We start from the raw sequence: 24,467 nt of genomic DNA, 5'->3' as shown, positions 1-24,467 counted from the left end.
TCATCAATATTTCTGTAGTTTACACACTGTGTATACGCATTGAGCGGAACTGAATAATAACTAATAAAAATGTTTTCAGTCCATCTGAATGAGCGTGCAGTGCAGCTGTATTTGACGTACCATAAACACTGTAAAGTCATCGCCGTTTTGTCTCGCACACAAAAATATATAGAGCAAGGGTCTTTCTTAACGTGCAGACTTGACCAGCTATGTATTGTCTTGAGCTTATCGTCCCTGTTTTCATTTCAGCAAATCAATTTGAGCAAACACTGACTACGTGGTTAATATTCGTGCCAACAGCTTAGTGCCTTTTTATATTGTCATCAGTAAAATTTGTATTAGTTTTTTGTTATCTTATAACTCAGTTACTCACTTGGTGTGAGAAGTAGCTAGTAACTATAACCAGTTACTTTTTTAAAGTAACATGCCCAACACTGGAGATGATGGTTTAAAGTTAAATAGTGGATTTATTTCTTGTATTTTAGACTGGACTGAGTTGTGTGGATTACTTGTGTAATATTGTTATGTTTTTTGGACTCTCATTGAGATGGCACCCATTCACTGCAGAAGGTCCATTGGTGCGCAAGTAATATAATGCTAAATTAATCTAACTCTGTTCCAATGAAACAAACTCATTTAATCTTGGATGACCCGAGGGTGAGTACATTTTCAGCTAATTTTCATTATTTTGGATGAACTGTTTAATTCATTAATTAATAAGGGCTGATCTGCTAAACCAAGCAGAGCTCAGATACAGCGGACACATTTTTGGACACCCTTACTCTAGTGAGTAGTGATTAAGAGTGGCTGGATGGCAACCAGGACAGCTGAATGGCTGACATTCACCTCTGCGATGTGCCACTCTTTATGTCCAATTAATCATCAGCAACAGTTAGAGCACTGCCATAATTACAAGTGACTGGAGTTATGGTTGCGTCTTGAAAAAGAAAGAAAAAAAAAGTCTAGCATGCATTCACAGATCCATGCTATCTATTTATGCCTCATACTTGAGCGCTTGAGAGTAAATGTGACCATATAAAGTAATGAACCATATAAAGCATGTTCATTAAAGTCGAAATCGAGCTGTTACGTGCACGTGTTTTTGTCCACGTGACGACAGTTTGTTTGTTTGGGACCCCACCGACTTTCACGGTACAGACAAAAACAGGTCAAACTTTCTGAAAAGCTCCTTTTTGTTCATAAATTATAACATGAAAAATGCCGCAATGCAAAGTTTCAAAGGTGTCAAGAAAAGTACAGGAGGCTTGACGTCAGATAGCACAGCCACATGTGATAAATGGGTTGAAATGAAGGTAGGTCCTTGAGATTTGAGCGCTCTGTCATTCGTCTGCAAGAATCCATTAACAGTCATTTGCAGTGATTTTCTGGGATTTCTGTCTGCCTGCAGATGCTTCACATGGTATTACCATTCCCACTGACCCACAAGCTGAACTTCTGGAGGTTTTTTAAGGCTTGTATGTTCGAGAAGAGTCACCATGGATTCATCTCTTCATTAAAAACACGTATATTTAAATCAGCCATTATATTATGAAATATTATGACAAATCAATGTGACTCACTCTTGCAAGACACACAGACACTATTATTTAACCATCAAAGCGTCTTGTTAAGAAACACAAATAGTTCAGAGCGATAATAGTGCTGATGTGTTTGCTAATGCCTTGAATGAATGCTATATGATAAAGAGAACATTGATTATTCAATGTTTTTAACACTATGTTTTTAACAATGTAACTGCATTACCTACAGGCGAATGTGGAGTGGATTTGCTTATGGCTCTATTTAGCCCAAGCCATCAATATTTAACATAGCTGCCATTAGCCTCATTTAACAGACTCTGGTGATTTATGCGCACAATCAAGTAAAATATGGATGCATAAAATGCGTATAAAAGAAGAGCAAGGAGAACAGATGGGAAGAGTGAGAGAGCGAAAGTATATTGTATTAATGGTAATTCATTTGTTAAATAGACAGGTAGTTTAGTGTGTGATGTGACAGTTCTTTAGAAGAAAATGGCATATTAATTATAAGATACATGTTCATATTTAACACATCGGCAGAACAACTTCACAGCCGTGGTTTAATCATTTTTGGACCAAAGTGCATTGTACAGGACACATTAAAAACCAAATTTATCAGAATGCAGTTTTGAAAACGAAAATGTTTATTAACTTGCTGCCTTAAAGGGACGGTATCAGTTTTTTGAGATGCTGAAAAAATTGCACATTGGAATGATTTCTGAAGGATTATGTGACACTGAAGAATGGAGTAATGATGCTAAAAAAAATCTTTTTTAGAAATATATAAAAATACAAAACAAATATTTTTAATGCAGTAAGTCACAGTATTACGGTTTGCTCAATTAAAAAAATAAAATAAAAAAGGTTCTAAAACTTTTGAACCCATACATGCACACACACATGCGCGCACACACACACACACACACACACACACACACACACACACACATATATATATATATATATATATATATATATATATATATATACTGTACACTCAACATTTAGATTGAGGAGGGATGGATTTACTCAAAGGTTACAGATCCTCTGTCAAATGCCAGGAAGATTTTTCCAGAACCACGGGAAAGCGTAGCATCTTAAGTCATCTTTACAGAGATACTGCCAAGAATTGTACCTCAGAGAGACTTTTTTTTTGGCTTCACATAGGTTGAATGCCTTCATGTTCGTCAGATCTGATCTTACAAATTCCCACAGGTACATGTGCGTTTAATCTCTCTTTACTCGATGTAAATGTTCGTTCCACTTTCTTTTCCACGAAAAAAAATTAAGGTCATATGGGTTTGGCACAATAATAGGCCGGCTGGATGATGACAGCATTGTAATTCTGGGGTGTATTATCACTTTAGTTGCGTTATCTCAGGTTATTGAGCAAGTAATGATTCACTCTACTCTCTGGTCACAACTGTGATCACATTACTGAAGATCTAACTATGTTAAGCATGCATATATTTCCAATAGGGCTCTAAACTCAGCAATGCACTCAAGTACAGACATTTCAGCCGCAGGCCAAATCCATTCTGTAACACCTCAGAAGACCTAAAAGTTTTTATTAGACTAGATACAACGTTATTATCATGCCACGTTAATGTTTTTAGAATTCATGCATGCTCATCAAAAACAGTAATATTGTAAAATATCAAATTAAATCTTTATCTATTTATTAATTTCTGTGGTGCAAAGCTGAATTTTACAGCATTCAGTGCCACATGATCCTTCAGAAGTCATTTTAATATATTGATTCACTGCTCATTTATTATCAACAATTATTAGTAAGGGTTATTAACATTATCAGTGTTAAAAAATGTTTTTGCTACTGGTTTTTGTTGACGGTTAAACTTTTTCAGTTTTGAGTATGATGTATGAGTATATTTGAGTAATAACATCAAAAGTATCTATATATTGTATATTATCTCTACTGATCAATTGAATGGGTCCTTAAAAAATTTTATATTTCCAAAAAAAAAAAGAAAAAGCATACTAACCGTGAACCTTTCAATTTGTTTCAACAAAAAGCAGCACTGTTTTAAACATTAATAATAACAATACATGTTTTGGAGAAACTGCTAAAATTACTTTTGCCACCACAGGAACAAAATACATTCTTGAACTATATTTCAATACAATACAGTTATTTTAAATTGTATTATTTCACAACATTACAGTGATTACCGTGTTTTAGATCGAATTAATGCAATTGGAAAGAGAGATAAGAGACCTTTTAAACCTTTAAATGTTCAAAACCAGCAGTGTAAAAGACAGAAAGAAGGAACAATGGCAGCACAGCTAAGAGGAATAATCTAAAATGTACAAAAATCCTTTTTTCAAGGTCCGCAAAAAACATTCCCCTCCGGTCTGCTTTCGGAGTTAGTGGCTTTAATTCAGTCGTGCTCAGGACGGAGTGTCAGAAAGGCCTCCAGCAGTCTGTCTGTTAATGAAAACATAAGGAACACGGCCCGCAGCCCCGCCGGCTCTTCTGACCTTTTGAGCTCGGCTCAGACTCCCAAGCCCTAAACAGGAGGAGCATTTCTTTACCTCCTGATTACTCATCACAAAAACATCAAATGACTCTGGCTCTGAGGTTGTTGAATATACAGAAGAAACGCACTGATCCAGAGTGCACCTGTTTACGCCTGCATCTCCGACCGGGCTCACTCTGTCGCGCCACACATGTTGTGACATTTACTTTGACGAGACATGAAAGAGCGCTTCCTTTTAGTGAATCACCGCGAAGACAAAAATAACAGGTTATCAAACACTCAGCATGCTGTCTTTAGGTTGCTCTGCGTCCAGTAGAGAAATCTGGGATTATAAAGCTGAACTCAAATCTCTGTGGGGTGACCAGGGGAGAAGCTACCAAAACATATTGCACAAGCTTACGGGCTTAAAAGAGCAGCTATGAGATCGTATGTACATTTCAAAGGTCTGTAGCTCGACTGGATAAACTTTGAATTAATCTAGCTTCATTTGCTCTTTTAATAATGGCAGGAGGAGCTTTGCATTACATGAGGGTAATACTGTACTGTACTGTAGATGAGTTTAGTTTTTTAGACTTTGGTTATGTGCAAATGCCGTATCAGTGAACAAATCTTTCTTGTTCACTTGCATGCACTAATTCGAACTTGTCATTCAGGTTTCAAGTTTCTCTCTTTTGAAGCGCCTGACTGCTTTGCTGGCTTATTTCAGAAAATAGGTTTGAGGCTGAATTAAACGCGGAACTTTGATTTCAGAGCTGTTCAGAACGAATGTTTGAAGAATATTAAAATATTAAAATAAACTGGTGTCTTTTTATTCACTAATAATTGGATTTTTTATTTTATTTTTCATTCTTTTAAACACAGATCGAAAGTCGTTGGACGTTCAATGGCGACACTGGCGTTTATAGCCTACAGTACAGCCTTTACTTAGGACTTCGATTTTACAAAAGTTGTGCTCATTTGTAAAGATTATGGCGATGAACAGAATGTGGTAGAATCGTAAACATTTGTTAGACACAGAGCTTGTTTTTTGCAATAATTCCAAAAGACACCGGTCTACAGTAACACATAATCTCTGTATATTTAAATCTTCCGAAAACTGTCATGGTCTCAGGTCAAAGTTTTAAATCCCCAAAATAACGCATTTGTCTTGCCAGTGTTTTACTTAAACCTTTAAACCTTAAACCTTTCCAATGACAATCAATAATAAATTATTGGAAAGGCTTAATCACGATACAAACACGAGGTTGCTAAATAAATGCACTTGTGCAACCTCAGTGGGGCAATATAAAGTCTTCTCTGATGTTTTATCGTAAACAATAAAAAGTAACATTTGGACTTATTGGAAGTAATATTATACATTTCAGTGTTTTACCTTAGACTCTTAATGATTTACTGTTTTTCCATGCCATGACTTGCTTCATACTTACGTCAAGATGCAATAATTCTGATTACATAAAATCAAATCACACCAATCATAATTAATGATTGTCATAATAATATGAGCAAAATAGACCATTATTGTGCAGTCCTAATTTAAAACTGTACTTTTAATTTGTTACAATATGCCAATTGTAAAAGATAAAAGTGAAGATAAAAATGGTTGTTCAAAGAAATTGAACAAACAGGTGGTCCTGCCTCAAATTTACGCTATTGGTTGAGTCTGAAGTTTAACCAAACAAGCCAATGTTTTGATAGCACTAGTGTTTATACTTTTCAGAGAAAGCAACCTTTGAATGATTTACAATGATTTACTGAGATATAGTATTTAGCACTTTAACATACGCACAGAAACAACAATGCAGAATGTGGTGAGAGTATCACGGCACCGAAGCTATCAAATCATTCTAATCACGTCAGGAATGTGCCAGGAAGAGAGCATTTCAGGACATTGAAAGCACAAAGAAAGAAAAATACTCACACGCGTGCTTTCTAGCGTTTACTGGTAGACTGAGGAGAAGAGATTAAAATTCACAGGGTGCAAGGTTTCTCTTCCCCCGGGAATTTTAATTGGACGGCATTTCGTGCAATAGGCCTCTAAATTGAAGAGGCATAAAAAAACAACACAATGCAAGTTCACATCAGAGTAGCGGTTCTCGATTGAAATTAATTTCTCATTTATTTGAAAAGTTAGAGTACAATACGGCATTCAAAATTCAATCCTAAGAGTGTTTTATATATATATATATATATATATATATATATATATATATATATATATATATATATATATATATATATATATATATATATATATATATATCTGTGATGTCAACATTAACATGTGTGTTGTGAGTTTTGTGAGTTTTGAGTAAATGTGCACCATTAATCTCACAATTGTCTTATTTAGCATGACGTTTATATTAGCTCTAATGCAGAACAGGTGTTGTTCTTCTTCGTAAAGCATTTTGTCATAATACCGCATGTAAGGTCGCAAGAAAGTGTTTGGTTGTACCAAAAAAGGTCCGTAGAGAAGACCTTGAAGAGGTTGGTAGTGACCTCCCTGCAGTTTGCCCCAGGTGAGGGTGGATAATGTGATCATCTACATGCTGCAGAGGGCTAGTCCGCACCTGCTCAGTGCTGGCAGGGAGAAAATTGTTCTTTGATTTACTCCAGTGCCTTCAACACTTTAGCCAACATTACTGGGAAGGCAGCTAGAAGTAATACAAGATGATGCCCCTTGGGATGCCAGGCTGTCACTGGCTGTCATGTTCAAATGCAGCGACGTTACGTTTGAGATCTAAACCTGGGTCCCTGCATTTGGCAGAGACTTTTATCCAATCATAATCACGCACTCTTTAGTAACTACTACAGACATCTGAAACCAACGCAGGCTGATTGAAAATACGCGCCTGTTGCTGTGACATTTCTGCAACACATACCGCGTACATAACATAGTTTCAAAGTGAAATGTCCTGTGAGCGGGGATAAACCACCCATTCTATACGTGAATGTGGTCGTGTATTTTGTTATGTTGCTTCAGGCATGTATTCAGGTGGTTCAGAATTCAGATTTATGGGGAGTGTTGATGCTCCGTCATGTTGGAAATAACATAACCCCTATAGCAAACCCGACCCTAAACCTACCCGACAGTGTTCAATAAAGCATTTGCTGATGAAACCAACAATTTGAAAGATTTGTAATATTCTTGTTTGTAATAATTGACTGTTTCTCGTCGATTGCACGGTATGGAAGTAGGCAGATTCAGACGCAGTGACAGTGTATTTAAAGAGTGCCGTGCTCTTGCTTATTTCCTCTGTCTGTATAAAAACTAAAACATCACTTATCTCACTGTTATTTAACAGCAAAACTCCTGAGCTGCCAGAAGCCTGTGTTTGTGTCAGATGACACATCATTTTTTTTAAACGGTGCTTGTTTTAAACAAAATACCATAGTAATCCCATGTTCCAATGTCTGATGATACTGGTCTTCATCAAACACCGAGTGACTTGCCCAGACTGTGTTGAGAATGAACAAAGTCCCTTTAAGGAAAGTCAGTTCCCCGTGCAGCTATCTTCTATCCAGGCGGTAGACAGGTACAGCTTGTATGTACTTGAATGTGAAATGACAACTTTTTTTTATTGGTTACACAATATTTTGATAATCCGCTTTAGAGATTCTACCAACTGTACGTAACTCAGTAACTAAATCTCATTCATTCTAATAGACCGTTAGGTAGGTTTAGGGTTAGTAGAATAAGTTGACGTATACTTGCAAAGTTTCTGATAATCAGTATGTTTTGGACACATTAAAATAAAGTGTTAGAACTTATTAAGCATACACTAATACTCTAATCACTGCTAGTTGACATGTTGTTGCAAAGTTACTTATGATCAAAGCATATAGATCCATCTTTAATATTTATACTATGGTCTATACTGTATGTTGGGAACAAGAAATAGCTTTTGCTATTACTCCATATGCATTATTTATGGAATGTCAGACCAAGATCAAGGATAAAATACATCAAGTTGACAGCATGTATAAGGAACAAGGACCCACAGAAATACCCTGACAGAGCAACGATGGAACTATAATACATAATCATGCAATTCATGTAAATCAGGTGGATTATCTCAATTATTCCATATCGTATGCATGTGTGAATCTCTCACTTCCACGACCTTGCTGCTTTTTATTTAATTTTGTCTTCCATCTCAATTGTTTTTTTCTCCACTCCCAACGTCTTTCTCGTTCTGTGTTTCCCTGAATCACACTTCCACTTTTTTAGAGGCACGCTCCCATATGCCCTGCCAGATGCTCTCACACGCACTTATGTAAACCACATAAAATTGCCTGAGGGCTCTTGAACTTCCATTCTTATTTTGGGCAGTGAAAAAGGTCTCGTTTGTTCCCAAATGTTTTGAAGAGAAGCATAGTTTAGGGTGACACTGTGCCGTGTCTCTCCAATGAAGTTTTCAGAAGCTGGCATGCAAGCGCCTCAGAACATAAATAATGGATTTATCAAGTTAAGCAGCCAGCCATGCAGCTGTACATACCAAGCAACGTTATCTTGCCGGCTACCATATAATTCATTTCCCCTAAGCGCAGACTAATGCTAAAAGCAGTTCTAAATGGAATTTTCCTTTAATAAAGGTGAAAGACAGAGCATTTTTTATCCACTTTTTGTCAGACTTATGCTCCCTTGCCCTGTTTTTTTCACGTTCCTGTTCTCGTGGTATCAATAGCGTTTCATTGAGTTTGAGGTGTATGTCTGTTAATTATCTAGTTAAGTCCGCCTTGTTTGCCCTTGTTTGCCAAGGGGCCTTGTTTGCCCCTTGTTTGCATTTGACAGCAGATGCAGGACACTAGAACCACAGGGTTTACCTGCGTCCTGCATCTGCCGTCAAATGTCTTCTACGTGTCTGTGTTCCAGCGATTGTTCTATTAAAGACTGTTTCAAGTTCATTCAGTGTTTCCTCATTCTAAGGAGAGCAATAGCAGAGCTGACACCTCAAGGGGTTCTCAAGGGGTTGTGACCCAAAAACTCTTTCTAACAAAAAGTCTTTTCTAACAGGGTCATGAAGAGCAAGGAAAAACGTACGTGTATAATTATGCATTGGACACGTCTAGCTTGCGCAAAATTCTGCAGACTACTACAGTCGGTTTTTACAGTCTTTACAGTTTTACCATCACCCGCTTATCTTCCTATTTACTGTAAATGTCTCGCTTGGTTATTTACACCGAGGGTTGATGTGTTTTGCTTTCACATCACTGGTAAAGAATGATGCTAGCAACACAAAGGTCATGGCTCAAAAATTTTTAAGGTTTATGTTTTTGAAAAAAGTCTCACCAAAGCTGCATTTATTTGATCAAGAAATACAGTTAAAACTGTAATATTGTAAAATATTCTTACAATCAAAATTGTAATGTATTTTACACCTGCGATTCAAAGATGAATTTTCAGAATTATTAATCTAGGGTGACCCTAAGAGGATTTTCCCAGGACAAGTCCTGGCTAGGATTTCTTTATTGCCTAGAATATCTAGGACACATCCCGAGGCTGTTATGGTCACCCTATAGTAATCCAATCTTCAGTATCACATTATTCTTCAGAAATCATTCTGAACATGCTGATTTGCTGCTTAATAAACATTTATTCTTGCTGTCTTTAGTGTGTGCAGTCTTTAGTGCAACTCAATGAAATGCAAATTGCTCAAAAGTAAAAACAAAAATCACTGCACATTTTAGTGGAGTATATTTAGAAAGATAAAAAAACGCAATTATAAATTGCCAAATGCTTGGTTAATGTCTTTAGAAATGTAAAAAAGAGGATGCAAAGATGTCGGTTTCTTAAAGACAACCGTGATTACATTTCACTGCAACAAGAAGGATTGCTGGCGGCAAAACTCACGACAAGGTGAGCTGGCCGTCTTTCACATGGATGGATGAGCATGCTTCCGCTAAGGGTGACAGACCAAAGATGGCCCGTCTGACATGAAATTTGAAGGACACAATCTACTTTGAGTGACAATGATAGGCGTCTGCATTCATTATTGTTAATCAGCTAGGATTAGAAAATTTGGAAGAATATGACAGATGGAGACAGAGTAAGTATGAGAAGGCAGAACAGGTGAACTAAATGGACCATGACTGATTTAATTTAATTTAATTTAAACGGGAATCTCAGAAACATGTGGTGAACAGAAAAAAGATGGGGAACAAAACAAAGCTGTGTGAAATGGTTCTTTTCCACCCAGGCTCATATAGGGAAAAAGGTTTTCTACCTTCATTTTAGCAAGAATGAATCTATAAATACATTAAGTTTTCAGCTGTGATCAACACTTGATCTATATAATATTATCTATATAATATACATATTATTTTTGAATGGCTCCTTGCACAATGCTGTCTTATCACCCCAAAACGCTTTTAATACAGTGTAAGATTTGAAAATGAACACATTTTAATGTTTGCCTCACATAACCACCTCCGTATGTATACAGTAGTAAACTTGCTCAGCAGCTCACCTGGTACTGCGCCGCACTTGAGCAAGTGCTGAAAAACATGATACAGAGCTCAAAGACTTGTAGAAGCAAGCTAAATTGTCACGCCGCTTCAAAAAATGCATTTTTATTCAACGCTTGGTGCTAAACAACACTATGGGTTTTAGGTTTGTTATAGATGGTATGTTATTTTCAAACAGAAGAAAGACACAATACCAAAACTTCTTTCTAAAAATGAAAATCTTTAGTATATAAAATCTAAAAGCTACACCTAATAGGACTATAGCTCGACAAACTAATCAGAATGATTATTAAAATTTTATTCTATATATATAGCTATCATTATAGATATTGTCTATGGTGTGAGCGAACCTTGAAGATATACGTTGCTCTTTTGTACTGTGCTGGGGTTTATTGAAAAGTTGTTAAAAACCATGCATATTACTAGAATATCAACTATTAGTGATAATTAAGCACATATTGATGCCTTATTCTACATCACTAATCCTACCCAATAGCTAAATTTAACAACTACCTTACTAACTATTAATAAGCAGCTAATTCCAAATGAATTGAGGGAAAGTCATAGTTAATAGTTGAGAGGTTTTACCTATTCTAAAGTGTAAACAAACGGTTTAAATGCATGTGCATGTCTTAGAAATACTGCACACTGAGATGGTGCAACTCTTATTAAACCCCGCTCCAGAATCAAATCTTTTTTTGACAGGATTTAAGCTTTCATTCAGGAGCAAATAAATTTGCACCTAGTTGGAGTAATTTAATGTTTATTCCGTTATATAAATCCAACAAAGAATAAAGCTGTGGCAGCTTGACTCATTTTGACAACACTGTAAAATGCATGTGAATAACAAAATCGAGTGGATGGAATAATATGCCATTTGACTGATTAACTCACAGATATTACTTAGCTGACAATTATTATTATTAATTGACAAATGTTAAAAGTACTAATTATTGTTATATTATAATAATACTTTTTTTGTAATTTTACCATCTTATAAATGCTTGCTTTATTGTACACCTGATATATAAAAGATTAATCATGATTAATTATATCCATATATATATATTATATATATATATATATATATATATATATATATATATATATATATAGACACACTTTATTTTGGATGTAATTTTTAATTTTTATTTTCTTCAAAAAAATGATTTGGACTTCCCAAAATAAACGATTTTCAAAACTGTAAAGATGCTGGATTTTCAAAAAAAAAATCGTTTATGACCACAAACACTAACACATTTTCACATCTCCATCTTATAACCAGCTCCATACGGCTTTTCGCATGTAGTAACATTCTATCATTGCTGACTGATCGCTGTTTCTGTTATAATCTTAACCTAATTAACAATCAAAACCTTGCCTGTCAGTGTGATATGTAAACATGTTTGATACAGGCGACTGTCTTGCTAATGTAATCACCAAATTGAAAGGTTAAAAAAAGAGAAAGAGATACGGAAAAAAGGCAAACTGCTAATCAAGTGCAAGCATCATGTGGATCTCCACATGACAGCTTATAGCGCATGACATGACAGTGTGAATAATTACTCTCTGACTAACCTTTAAAACTTCAATAGCACATTTAAATCTCTTAACACGAACCTGTCAGAGGCCAGAAGTGTGTTTGTGGCCAGCGGATCAAGGTTCAGCGATCAGCACGTAGGCCACGAATCAAGGTCAGCTCTTCCTGTTTGTTTACACAAAAAACAGGCCACGCTAAACACACGGACATCGGGAGCCCACTCTGATGACGCAAGTCACCGCGATGTTTTTCAGCCTCTCGCGGAGTGCCACTCACGGGAGTCCACTTCAACTGCTAAAGGCCACGCGCGGTGTCAGAAACACTTGAGTCTGTGCACGAGCTCCGGTGCATTGACAGATTCTCACAACTGAATGCAGAAGTAATTAATTCGAGCCAAAGACGGTATGACTATTATCCGTCAAGCTGTTCGTGAATAATGGCTTCAATTATTCCATAAAAAAGAACAATGGCAACCAATTCATCAAGTATTTTGGCATTTCGGTTCTATCAGAGTACACGCACTCACTACAAGAGCTCGGCTCCAACATGTCCAATTAATTTGGGTAAACGTTTTGAACACTGAAGTTGCGCTTAATGTAATGTTTTAGCTAAAATTCAGTAAAAATGTTTTTAATTATTCCACGCAAAAAAGAAAAATCTGTCACCATTTATTCACCCTCATGTCATTCCAAACCAGCTTGAGTTTCTTTATTCTGTAGAACAAAAGCAACTATAAATGGACCGGAAATGCTTGTGGTTACCAACATTCTTCAAAATATCTTATATCTGTGTCCAAAGAAAAAAAAAAAGTGATGCAACGAGTGACGCAGATGGAGTGAAGAATCCTTCTTATTAATCTATGACTTGGGATGTCTGGAGTCATATGGGTAATAGGAACTAATGCTATGAAATTATAATGGTAATTTTTGTACTTGACAGCACGCGACTGATGTTGTATGGAAAAAAAACACGCATGAAGGTTCCTTAAAACATCTTGACTTCCACCGAAAATAGACGCATACGTGTTCGGAAGCACTGAGTCTTACTCGGTCTATCTCAGACCAAATCATTATAGCCGCATCATACGGTACAGTCACTCCCTGAAGGCAAGATATGATACCGATGAAACACTCGTACTTTAACAGAGCCAAAGGTAGACATTTACGCGCACAGCACAGCCGAGGTGATTCTGATTAATAAGAAGTTCAGTTTCTCCACAAGTCTAAATTAAGTCTAAAATCGTACACTTGAAAAAAAAGAAGCAGCAATAATAATGATAATAAACTACCACGTGTACAATAGCATTTCAGAATCTTTCCAAAAGCACGAAAAAGTATGTTATTTTTACATTTGAATAAATTCAGAATAGAAACACGCATATTTTTGTTATACGCAACACTTCAGCATCTTCAGAAGCCTACTCCAAAAAAAACCACCGATGCACAGTCAGGGTTTGTTTTGTAATAATGACTGGAAAGTTTCTCTCTTTGATTACATAAGCAGCTCACTTTGAATATAACGTGAGGCATTCATTTACTGATGCAGCAACAAATGTGTTGGAAAATGTTAGCGGTAATGATGACACAGATGATATGTGTCCTGAGGACAGATGAGAGAATAACGTTCTCCAGCACACCGCTTCTGTCCTCCCGCGGAGTCTACTGAATGTGACGCTGTACAACTGTGCCACTCTCTCATTCAGCTTTCAGTAAACAGAGAGCATAATATCATACCCAGAGAATTGGTTCCATCAGCCAGATATGTGATTAAACTGGTTTAGCTTCATAACAGACACGTTGATTAAACCAGAGGTGTTACTTTTATGTTTATCGAGATCACTTTTTAGAGAGATGCAAAATACGTACCAATAAGTACATATCAACGCAGTTTCCAAAAGAAATGAATTAGAGGCAGTAAATAAATAAACAATATTAATATGCTTGGATATTTGAAAACTGATGCTTTTGAATGTTAGCATCACACGTATCCAGCTTCACGGCTGCATCGGCAAAGTAGTTTTTATATCAGTTTTGCATTTGTAAGGTAGGTTCATGGTTGGATTTGGTGTAGGGCATATTTCCAACATGATAGAGCATTAACTTTTAACAACAGTCCATGGATATTTCAATTCTGAACCGCCGCAATGCACACCTATATCTACATAATAAAAATGTACCAGGGTTCACATAATAAAGCGATTTTACTGCAATGTATTGTGAGTCTCCTGCCACTGATAACAGTAAATGACAACTGTGAATCATATCTGTGATGTATTTTGAGAGTGGGCCTTTTCTGGATTGCTATGAAGAAGTTACCTTACCGTAAGGACTAATTACCGTGCAGTTAATTAGCAGTTAAAGCTGCAACATGAACGAGAGCAGGATAATCTATTGAAATGAATGCTAATGGTGATTAGCAATATTTGAGTGCGCATCTGGTGCGGCAAGGTTCCACCAACGTTATGCGTTTTCATCTTCAGTACAGCGTGTTGTTAGCTTAGCAGCATTTTAACTATATCATTTTGCTAAATAATTATTATTTAAATTTTCTCTATTTAGATTTTTTTTGGAAGGGCTTTTTTTAAATGTAATTTCTAGGAAATAAATGTGATTTTTTACAAATATTTTTCTATATTTTTCTGTACATGCATACATCCATAGAGGTAGAATATCTGTATAAAACAAGTGGTATTATTATCATTTATTAGTACTACATTCCTCCCCGGTTTCACAGAGAAGACATAAATCTAGTCCAGACTAAATCTAAATGAGTTGTTTCAGCTGAAAGAAACTCTCAGTGACCGATCTTAAAACATGTCAGTGCCTTTGTTTCATCTAAAGATGCATTTTTATTAAAATACTTAAATGTCCTAATCGAACTTTGGCCTAATCCAACTTTAGGCTAAGCCCTCTCAACGAAACCAGGCTTTAAAATCCATCCCCTCGTAACTGCATAAAATATTCAGTTTAGCTATGGTTGTGTCATCGCATTGCATCTTCTCTTTCAGACGAATCACTTGTCGCTGGACACTTGTCACGTCACGCCGGGTAGAGACTGATTAAGCTACAGATGACAGAGGCAGATTGCGTTAACGTCACTGAGTGTCTGTCTCTCCACAGGACAAATGACAGCGGTAATGTGATTTCACAGGGAGATAAAGAGCATGTGTGTTTGAGAACGTTTTATTCAATGAGCCCTGACCAGCATCCAGCTCCGTGCGCAGTGTTTCATGTACTTGGACAGATTTAATAAACTCGGAGCTGATCCGTTTAACACACCACGAGAAGGAAAGCGGGAATGATTGGCAATAAAATTTGAGCTGGTTAAAAACAGAGAAGTCAATGCTAATTCGGTAAGCGAAGGCTTATTGTTTCCTACAGCTCTCGGGCACTGTTTGTACTTGTTGAACACCTGTAAGTGCACATACAGCACACATGAACGCCGGGATGCATGTGGCTCTAATTATCTCGGGGTATGCGTACCGCGGCACGTGCGGTCACTCAACGTGTAATGAAACTCTCTGTGAACTCGCGGACCCCTGCGTGACCCCACGTCATAGACCCCACAGGACAGCTGGTGCTAACAACCTCGAACAACGCCGCATTACACCCAATTCCAGCTGAGTAACTGAATAGGTCTAACGGCAGCGAGGTCAACTCTGGCTAGTAACGTTGTCTCGAGTCCACAAACACACTGCAAGCAAAAATGGTAAGCACTTTTTCGAAGTGGCAAGCTCTATTCTGATTGGCTGAATAGGTTGCTAATAAACGGATTAGTCAAAATGATGTTACGTTCGAGGCAGCTTGATAAGATACGCAAAAACAGATGTTTCTTTTGCGTTTTCTAAATCATGCTTGTAAAGTCAACGGCACTGGTGCAAACTCTTTAATCACATTTCAGCTTTTCATGCCTTTTTGTGTTCCGAAACTGCTATTTTAATAATTTCTTAGTTAAATCTCTACCTATACATTTGTGCAAAGTCCATTTTATCGTACATTACTTGTAAACTAATACATTTTGACACATGCATACATCCATGCAAACGCATTTCATTTAAATTGTGAATTCAAATCTTACAAAAATTAGAAGGTCGAATGAGTTTAATTTCTAAATGTCAGACCGGAAAAGTAAATGATTTTATACAATTTAGCACCGCAGCAAGTTCTTGTGTTCATTTTTCCCCACAGACAGCTACTCTCTCACGTATCGTATTGTACCGATGCTGATGAAGTCAGCATAAAACAAATCCTGTCTGCGCTGTCTGAAATAACAGATATGATTTCATTTTGGACAGCCACTCCAAAAGAGCAGATTTGAAAAACATAATCGGAACTGGGACAAAGCAATACGGAAAAAGCGCAGTGAATACAGCTATGACATATTTTTTTTTTTACTTTACCTCAAATGCTCTTTCTGTTTGACATACTGTAATGGACAAATGTGCAGAGTCTGGACAAAAGCATGGTACAGAGGATGCGATCTTTCCCTCCACACGCACTCTTTGCTCTGTCATTTGGTCATATGACAGGGGAAGATCTTTTTAAAACGTCCTCTTGCTGCCTTAAATGGGAGAACTTTTTCCATTTTTAATATAGTAACACATCAAGCTGAGTAAACTGTTCTGCTAAATATATCCTTGATATTATAGGCACCGACTGGGAGCAATGAGGAAACTACATTCACAAACTGAGAAAAACAACAACAACAAACATCACTGGGCTGAAGACTTAATTTGATGCTTTCCACTTCACAATGTGATATATCAGCCCATGACGTCTAAACTCCAGGAAGAGAGGCACGGATATTGATTAAAGCATGGACTATTCTTATAGTTTCCCCCAAGCAGTGTGTTTTCCACACTTTGCATCCATCCCTTCAGAGATGGAGTGAACAAATCTTATAACTAAATAATTTTTGTCCATATTTAAAGAGTCTGAATACGGCAAAGCGAGGTCAAGTCAAAGTCTTCTTAAATTTCGTACTACTAATTTTTTTTTTTCTGGCACTCAACAGTACAGCTTCATAAATGCTACTAAATGACGGTTACACACAGCTAATCAATTAAAATAATCGATAACTGAAAAATACATTAAAATAATGAAAAATATGTATGCTTAGGCCAAAAATTTATTGTAACGTAGATGAAACAATATGATAAATGTTTGTCAGTAATACATAAACATAATAGATAAGATTTATGTATTAGTACTAATAAATTGAATACATATTCAAAACACAATAACCAGGTTTACATAATTATCATAATTTTTTTCTCATATATTTTAACTAACTATATTTCTCGGTCTACAGATTTTAACTATAATCATACTTTTTTAGTTGAGAATCATTTTAATTGTTTGAAAAAGTGATTCTAAGCAATCAGCATAAATTAATTTTGAAATAATGATCATTTAAATCGAACAGCCAATCTCAAACACTTAATAATAAACGATGGCCTTTTTGAATGCAGAAATCGTACCCGTTTCAGTTACGTATGATGGAGAATATGCATTACAAATGTATTAATTAATGTCAAAACTGTGCGGATGAAGATGTAATATGCAATCCAAACTATTCAAACAATATTTGAATGCACAAAATGATACCAATTTACATGCTGGTGCAACAAAATGTTTGTGTGCCCAGTGATTAGCAAAGATTGCCTCTCAAATAGGACACCAACTGCAACATTAAAAAAAAAAACACAGCGTAACACCAAACAAATGATCTGCACGGTGGGTTTGTTTACTTGTGTTTTGTGTCCTGATACAGTGTGTAGCACCGCCGCCATCGATCACACGTGTTAATCTGAAGCCCTGCGTTTACATCTGGCTTTCGGAACTTGTTTGGATCTGATAAGATAAAACACATTTGTTAATTTTTGCGTGCGTTCTCTCCAAACATGAGTGTTTTCTAAATCACGCAAAGTCAAGAAAACGAAAATGGCTTCTACGCCCACGAAAAAGGACGAATCCATAAGGGCGTTGTGGAGAAGTTCATGACCATATAAAGAACAACCGAAAGGCCCCGGTTACGCACACTGCCATCATTAGACCACGTAGGAGACTCAGCCTTCATGTTCGGCTGACAAAAAGTGATGCAAATGCGAGATATAACTCTTGAAGGTCTATAATAAGCAAAATCCTTGACAGACGAGTCCTGTGCGCCTCGGGGCTATGCTGAGGTCTGGATTTCAATGAGAAGGGAAGCGAATGAAACAACACGAAATCATCGTGTCACATACTGTCACCACCCCAGCAAATGAATTTAAATAAGATGTAAATTACTAAAAATTATTCTAGTAGAGTGTGCCTTGAGGTTTGTACCCTCTGAACCGAAAGTCCTTTTCTCTAGTGCTTAATTGCTTGTTATGAAACACTATCTTGTCTTGTAACAGCTTCGATGTGACGCTGTGGCCAACAGAAGAGCCTGTAAAAGTCTGAACGCATCAGACAGCTGATGGCCACTTCAGGTCTCCTCAAGCATTAAAACGCTCAGGATGGGTTTGTGTTTGCACTGCAAACATAGTAAACATGCGTTCGCTCTTCATAGATAATTCAGTTTTTTTAGGTAACAGGACAAAGCAAACGCTGAGCCCAGATACACATCTCTGACGTGGAAGCAAGGAGAGTTACCAGCTCGGCTGGTTATCCACTCAATTTAGCTGATTTTGAGCCAAAAAGTCTTTAATACCCGGAGAGAGCTATTCATTAGCGTTCCCGTTCGTCTCAATGGGAGTCGCTTGGTTGGTGCATGCAACCCAAGAGGAACCCAAACTGGATGCTGCCATCTTTTCTCAGTGGGACGTCATACGGTGTGATGAAAAGCACAGGGAAAGTGGCTTCGGAGTTGTTAAGGAACAAAGTGAGGAACAACGTAAGGAACAACGTGCAGGCTTTGCAAACAGAAAGCATCATTCTAAATGGATGAGTAATAGGCTAAACAAGAAATAAAATCAAGTGGGGGAGGAGATATTACCAATGCAAAGATTTTAAATGATGATAGTGGTGCTCTGCGGTCCTGTTGATTTTTGAGGAGGCTTACAAAGCTGGAGTTGCGCACCGCTGTCAGTCACCGAGCGGCAGTGTGTACACAACAAAGGTTCTGTATTGCCACATTTAAACTGTCCTTCGGTCCATTTTACATTGTTTACAATGTTGCATGAAGCTACTTCCTCCGAAGGCTTGTGCGCTGTGACGGGTGAAACGCAAAGCTGACTTGGACTTATTTCGGAAATATTTTCATTCACTGAGAAACAATTACACGCAAGTTAAAACTGCCTCAAATGTAAAGTATTCGTTGTTTTGTTAAATGAACTCATAAAATTGACATTACTTCAAAAGTGATTTCCTACCACCGAGCCACAGCATTTAAGTCTAAATAGCGGTGCTGCAATCAGACATTAGAGTTTAAGACTAAAAAAATTACAAAAAAAATCGAGTTGTGTGAAGTGACAGGCGAAAACGTGAACACAGCAAACACCAACATAACCAACTATAAACATAACTGAGAAAACTTCTGTGTTGACTGACAACCTGTCGTTTCTAATTAGGTTCCGAAGAGCAAGAATGAAGGTTACAGTAAGCAAGCATATGCGAGTAAATGATCAGCTAAAACATCTATACGTTTAAAAGGCATGAACGACAAAGCGAGCCCTCAGTTTTTACCAGCTCGCGCTTCGCTCGTTTGCGGATTATTTACTAAAACCCAGGAACGGCGTCCAGCGTTAAAAAGGCAATGAAAGAAACATCACACCAGTACCTAAATGTTACAATAAGCAAATACGTTGTTATCCGACTCGGTTTATGGTTAGGCACAGAACAACCGGCTTGTCGGCGAGTCCTGACAGCTCTCGTGCCGCGTGCGTGCGCCCGCGCGCGGGGAGAGAAAACAGAACTGACGTGACTCAGTTTAAACTCTGGAAATCACTACAAGATAACAGCAGCGTTCAAACCATGCTCTTTCTTTAAACAAGTACAAAACGAAATGACTTTCGTCTCGACTTTCGTAAATTTATAAGCAGAGTACAGAACGCATAAAGCACCATTCGCCTTTGCAAGCACGAAATAAGCACAAAAAATGGTTTAAGGAAATATGTTACAGCTTTCTCTGTAGTAGGCTATAGCCTATATGTTTACGCAGCGTGCTGTTTTTTTGTCCTGCATTGATAAGATTGGAGTTAAGCAATAAGGCAACTTGTTTTTAAGAGTTGTATTTCGCAAGAGTAACCTGTATAAACCAAAATTATTTTCTCCACCAGACTTAACGCACGTCAACATCCCCATGGATAACAAATGTCGCTTCTTTTCTTTAACTTAACTTACCTTTCGCACTTAAACACGAAAAGGAAAAACATGCTAAATTGTTTAGTTTCACTATTCGGGGGCGAGGGGGAAGGGGAAACACTTCGGAAATGAATCAAAGGTGTTTTACCTTTTGCTCGTTTAATTCCGCGAAAGTCCCTGATCGGCGATCCGCAAACGGGCATCTTCGGGGGAACGGAACTGAATCCCAGCGCTGGGGTGGGTGGGAGGGGTGGGGATTTTAACGCGTAATCCAATCCCGGATGGACTGATGCGAGACGAATCCTTCTGCGGCTCTCAGCGTGCGCTTCGGGTTCTTCGTGACCGGTCCGCGGCGAGGGACACTCACGAGTTTCGGCTCACGCGCACAATGAAGCGCTCAAAGTGAAGCCGCCTCAGCGCGCGCCTGCATCATCAGCCTGACGTCAACTCTCGGCCCGCTGACCACTGATAACTGCATTATACAATTAACTACACGACGGGGTTGATTACAGTCTGCAGAGTCAGACCAACGCAAGCTTTGCGTAAAAGTAACACACAACCCTCCGCAAACTAAAACGACATCACTTTTATTTATATTACTGTTTAAAGCCTTTGCTTTAAAGTTAGTTCGTTCACTAATTGGCTACACAAAAGATATTGAACATTTGCACCAATATTGCCAATAGAATAGACAATAGAAGACACAGTGACCTTGTGACAACCTGCCCCAATAACTTTTCATGATGTTGCATTTTACGGGGTAAGTTGTCACAGAGGAACCTGGCATTAAACACAGTACACAGTATTACACAGTACATGCATGTAACCAACTGACATATATATATATATATATATATATATATATATATATATATATATATATATATATATATATATATATATATATATATATAAAACTTGAGAACTCAGTGTTTGTAAATTATATAGCTGATTTATTTAAAAGGTGTGGGTTTATCCAACATACAGTAGTAAGATACTATATATTTTCTTTTTAAGAGCAATTATTTCAAACTTAAATTACAGATCCAGTTTTTTATATCCAACTTTTTACTTAAACTTTATTATTATGGCGAAAAAGTCCTTTAGTGAAAGTGAATGGTCTTTGTTTTAATAATGTGATCATGTGTTTGACTGATACATACAAAGGTACTCTCCATTTAGTGACACTAAAGAACTGTAACTCAGTCACTGTATATAACGCCACGTCACGTGCATAATCCTATAATGTCTTCTGCATGTAAACATCATGTTCTTCAATCTAAAGATTAGGATATGGATATATGTGCACCATCACCAGGTCATCATGCGACAAACACGCTTGCGCATGAGATCCACTGCTCTGGGTATCTGGGAATCTGCTCCTCTCTGCTGTGTGATTTATTTTTGTGTGTAAAGGATTGCTGGGAGGTCCATCATTACACTCATCGCCTCACACGGAGCGATTGCAACGTATACAATTCGTCACAATGAGATGTTGTGCACGTAAAACAACAGCTAAATGCATTTATTTATTTATTTACAAAAGCTGCACAGGGCTAAATGACAGGGTGTGTGTGTGTGTGTGTGTGTGTGTGTGTGTGTGTGTGTGTGTGTTTACACTTTAGTTTGGGGTCTATTTAAAAAAAAAAACATTAAAAAAGCAGAAGAAATGAATACCTTTACGAAGCAAAATGTTTCAAAATGCTGCTCAGCTTTCTATGAGGGTTTTCATTAACTCTATCAAAAATAAACTAAAATAAAAAACTAAATCAAATTAAAATTAGACATATTTATATAAAAAAAGACTAATTAACTAAAATCAAAATGACAACAGAAAATAACAATTAAAAAAATATATATATTATTCACGTTTTGCATAAAACTATCAAGTAGCTCAACATTTTTTTTTTAGCTGTGATAATGATAAGAAATTAGAAATTACAATGATTTCTGAAGCATCTGACCAAGACTTGAGTGATGATGCTGAAAATTCAGTTTTGCATCACAGGGATACATTCAAATAGAAAACTTATTTTAAATGTTCACAATATATATTCATTTTCAGTAATATTCCACATTTTCCCCCACAGAAACACAAAAGAGAAGTTTTGACAAGAGAAAGCGTCATTTTTTACATTCAGAGAAAAGTACTCTCCGAAATGCAGAGATGAGCAAAAGTAGGGAGACCATAAAAGCAATTTTTCCTGGACGCGTCCTGGCAAGGATTTCTATATTGCCTCAAATATCTAGGTTTTGGCGGTGTGTGACATCGGTTCCTTATGTTTTCAAAGCGCTCTCAAGGTAGTCTGAATCAAAGCAGCACGGAAATCCTGGCTCGTCTGCGAGAAAAGACACGTACGTCACCCTAACGAAAGATGGGTTTGGAGCAACATGAAGGTGAGTAATGATAATTAACAAAGTAAATCATCTCTTTACGATTCTTCAGCTGTTCTCCTTTTGCTTTCAATGGAAAACTAATAGCACGCAGGTCTGGAATGCCATAAGGATGAGTAAATAAGGACATAAGTTTTATTTCTGGATGACGTATCCCTTTTAAAGTATGAATGACTGTGGAGGAAGAACTCGATCAGACAGTTCTTCCTTTAACCCCACTGGCCTGATAACAGCCTCTTCATAACGCTCCCCAGACTCCACTCAACCTTAACGCCGTCCTTCAGGTTCAATCCGCTCACGTGCAGAATCACGATCCCCTGCTTACAGGGACACCGCGGTAATTGTCTCTGTGTGGGAGTCATCAGGCCCACGGATGCATCTGTTAGCGAGCCACTGAAATGCCAAGCATAAATAAATACCGCTGTCATGGGTTATTGACCCCATGATGAGTGACTAGCCTACTAGGGAAGTATTAATTATTAGCAAGCCAGCATGTTAATTTGAGAGGAGGCTGCATCTCAGTTCAAGTGATTAATTTCAAACAATGCATTTGCTCTTGGATTCATTTTGATTAAAGGTCTTGCTGAAGACTGCAGCTTAAGAGGCTGAAAATACTCTTTTATATGTTCAGAGATTACGCTGAAGCATATGGTGCCACCTTTAATCAAAATGAATCCAAGAGCAAATGCATTGTTTGAAATTAATCATTTGAATTAAGGTTTTTTCTGTTTGAAATGGTGAAAATGCAGTCTTCAGTTTTTTGTACTGCGTTATACTTGCTGATGTACTGAAACTTGCGTTTTTTCTGGTTTTTCCAAATGTTTGGATCTCGTAAAGCAGCGGTGTTCTCACATAGACACACACGTCAATTTTTCTTTGGCTTACTTCATCCAAGCATTGATCAAACAGAATGACGGCACCCAAAATTCACATATTTTATGAGGATAAACAGCTTTTCTGGATGTGACTGAAATTAGCGTTAATTAGCAATTCATTTGCTTCATTTTGTTTGATGACATTCATGTTCTGCTAAAGAATGGCCTTCAGACGAATACCAGAAAACTAAAACATCACGCCTGCTTTTGAAAGCTTGTCCAAATTTGTCTTCGTTGAGCATGAAGTTTCTGATATTCACAACAGAACGGTCCTCTACTTCACAATGGAAAGTTACCATGCAACTTATCCTAATTAATATTCATGAGGTAATGCTTTCGCTTTGCCGCGGCATTGGCTGGCTACGTTTCTCCAAACACTGGGATTCAAATGAAAAACAAGATCGGCAAAACTTCAAAAGGCATATTTTTTCTCCCCCAAGATGACTACATACTCCTGTGAACTCTGTCCTAATACAAAGTTCATTGCCCCACTTTGAAGATAAGCATTAGTGAGGCAAACCACTCTTTCTGAACAACACACTGTTTATTCATTCAGGGTTTCACCCTTTGAGAAACTATAAAGGCAGTTTTGATCAAATTTTAAAAAGCAAGAATGGTTAGACCGCCCCAAAAATGTCAATTGTCCATATCTAATTAATTCCCTCCCCCAAGGTAATATAAAATATTAGGGAGCTGACAATATTTTGGCAGCTCAAAAGTTCAGAGTCAAAAGTCCAATAACGCAAAATGTTTGTTTTTCACTATCGGTGGATTTGGTTATTTTATGCCTTGTAGGGGTATGTTGTAACAAAAGGTCAAAGTGTGTTTGGTGAAATGTTCAATAGCTTTTTAATAATCAGGTCAAGTTT

The 24,467-nt window shown here is 37.3% G+C and overlaps 1 protein-coding gene across 4 annotated transcripts in view; it reads right to left on the bottom strand.

Annotated features, from left to right (window-relative positions):
* gcgra (glucagon receptor a) overlaps positions 1–20,772 on the bottom strand; it is a 51,355-nt gene extending 30,583 nt beyond the window's left edge. The window contains exons 1-2 of one of the 4 annotated variants that reach the window (XM_043234813.1): positions 20,478–20,770; positions 17,794–17,896 (exon numbers count right to left, since the gene is read on the bottom strand). The gene's annotated coding sequence lies outside the window, so the exon portion shown is untranslated. Of the gene's footprint in view, positions 1–17,793; positions 17,897–20,477 lie in introns of all 4 variants that reach the window. The other 3 variants (XM_043234814.1, XM_043234816.1, XM_043234812.1) reach the window with 3 other exon arrangements.
* Between the last annotated feature and the right edge of the window lie 3,695 nt (positions 20,773–24,467).

This window comes from Puntigrus tetrazona, chromosome 3 (assembly GCF_018831695.1).
Source record: "Puntigrus tetrazona isolate hp1 chromosome 3, ASM1883169v1, whole genome shotgun sequence".
NCBI classification, from domain to species: domain Eukaryota; kingdom Metazoa; phylum Chordata; class Actinopteri; order Cypriniformes; family Cyprinidae; genus Puntigrus; species Puntigrus tetrazona.
Note: the sequence above shows the minus strand (reverse complement) of the source record. Positions and strands in the feature narration are given on the sequence as shown.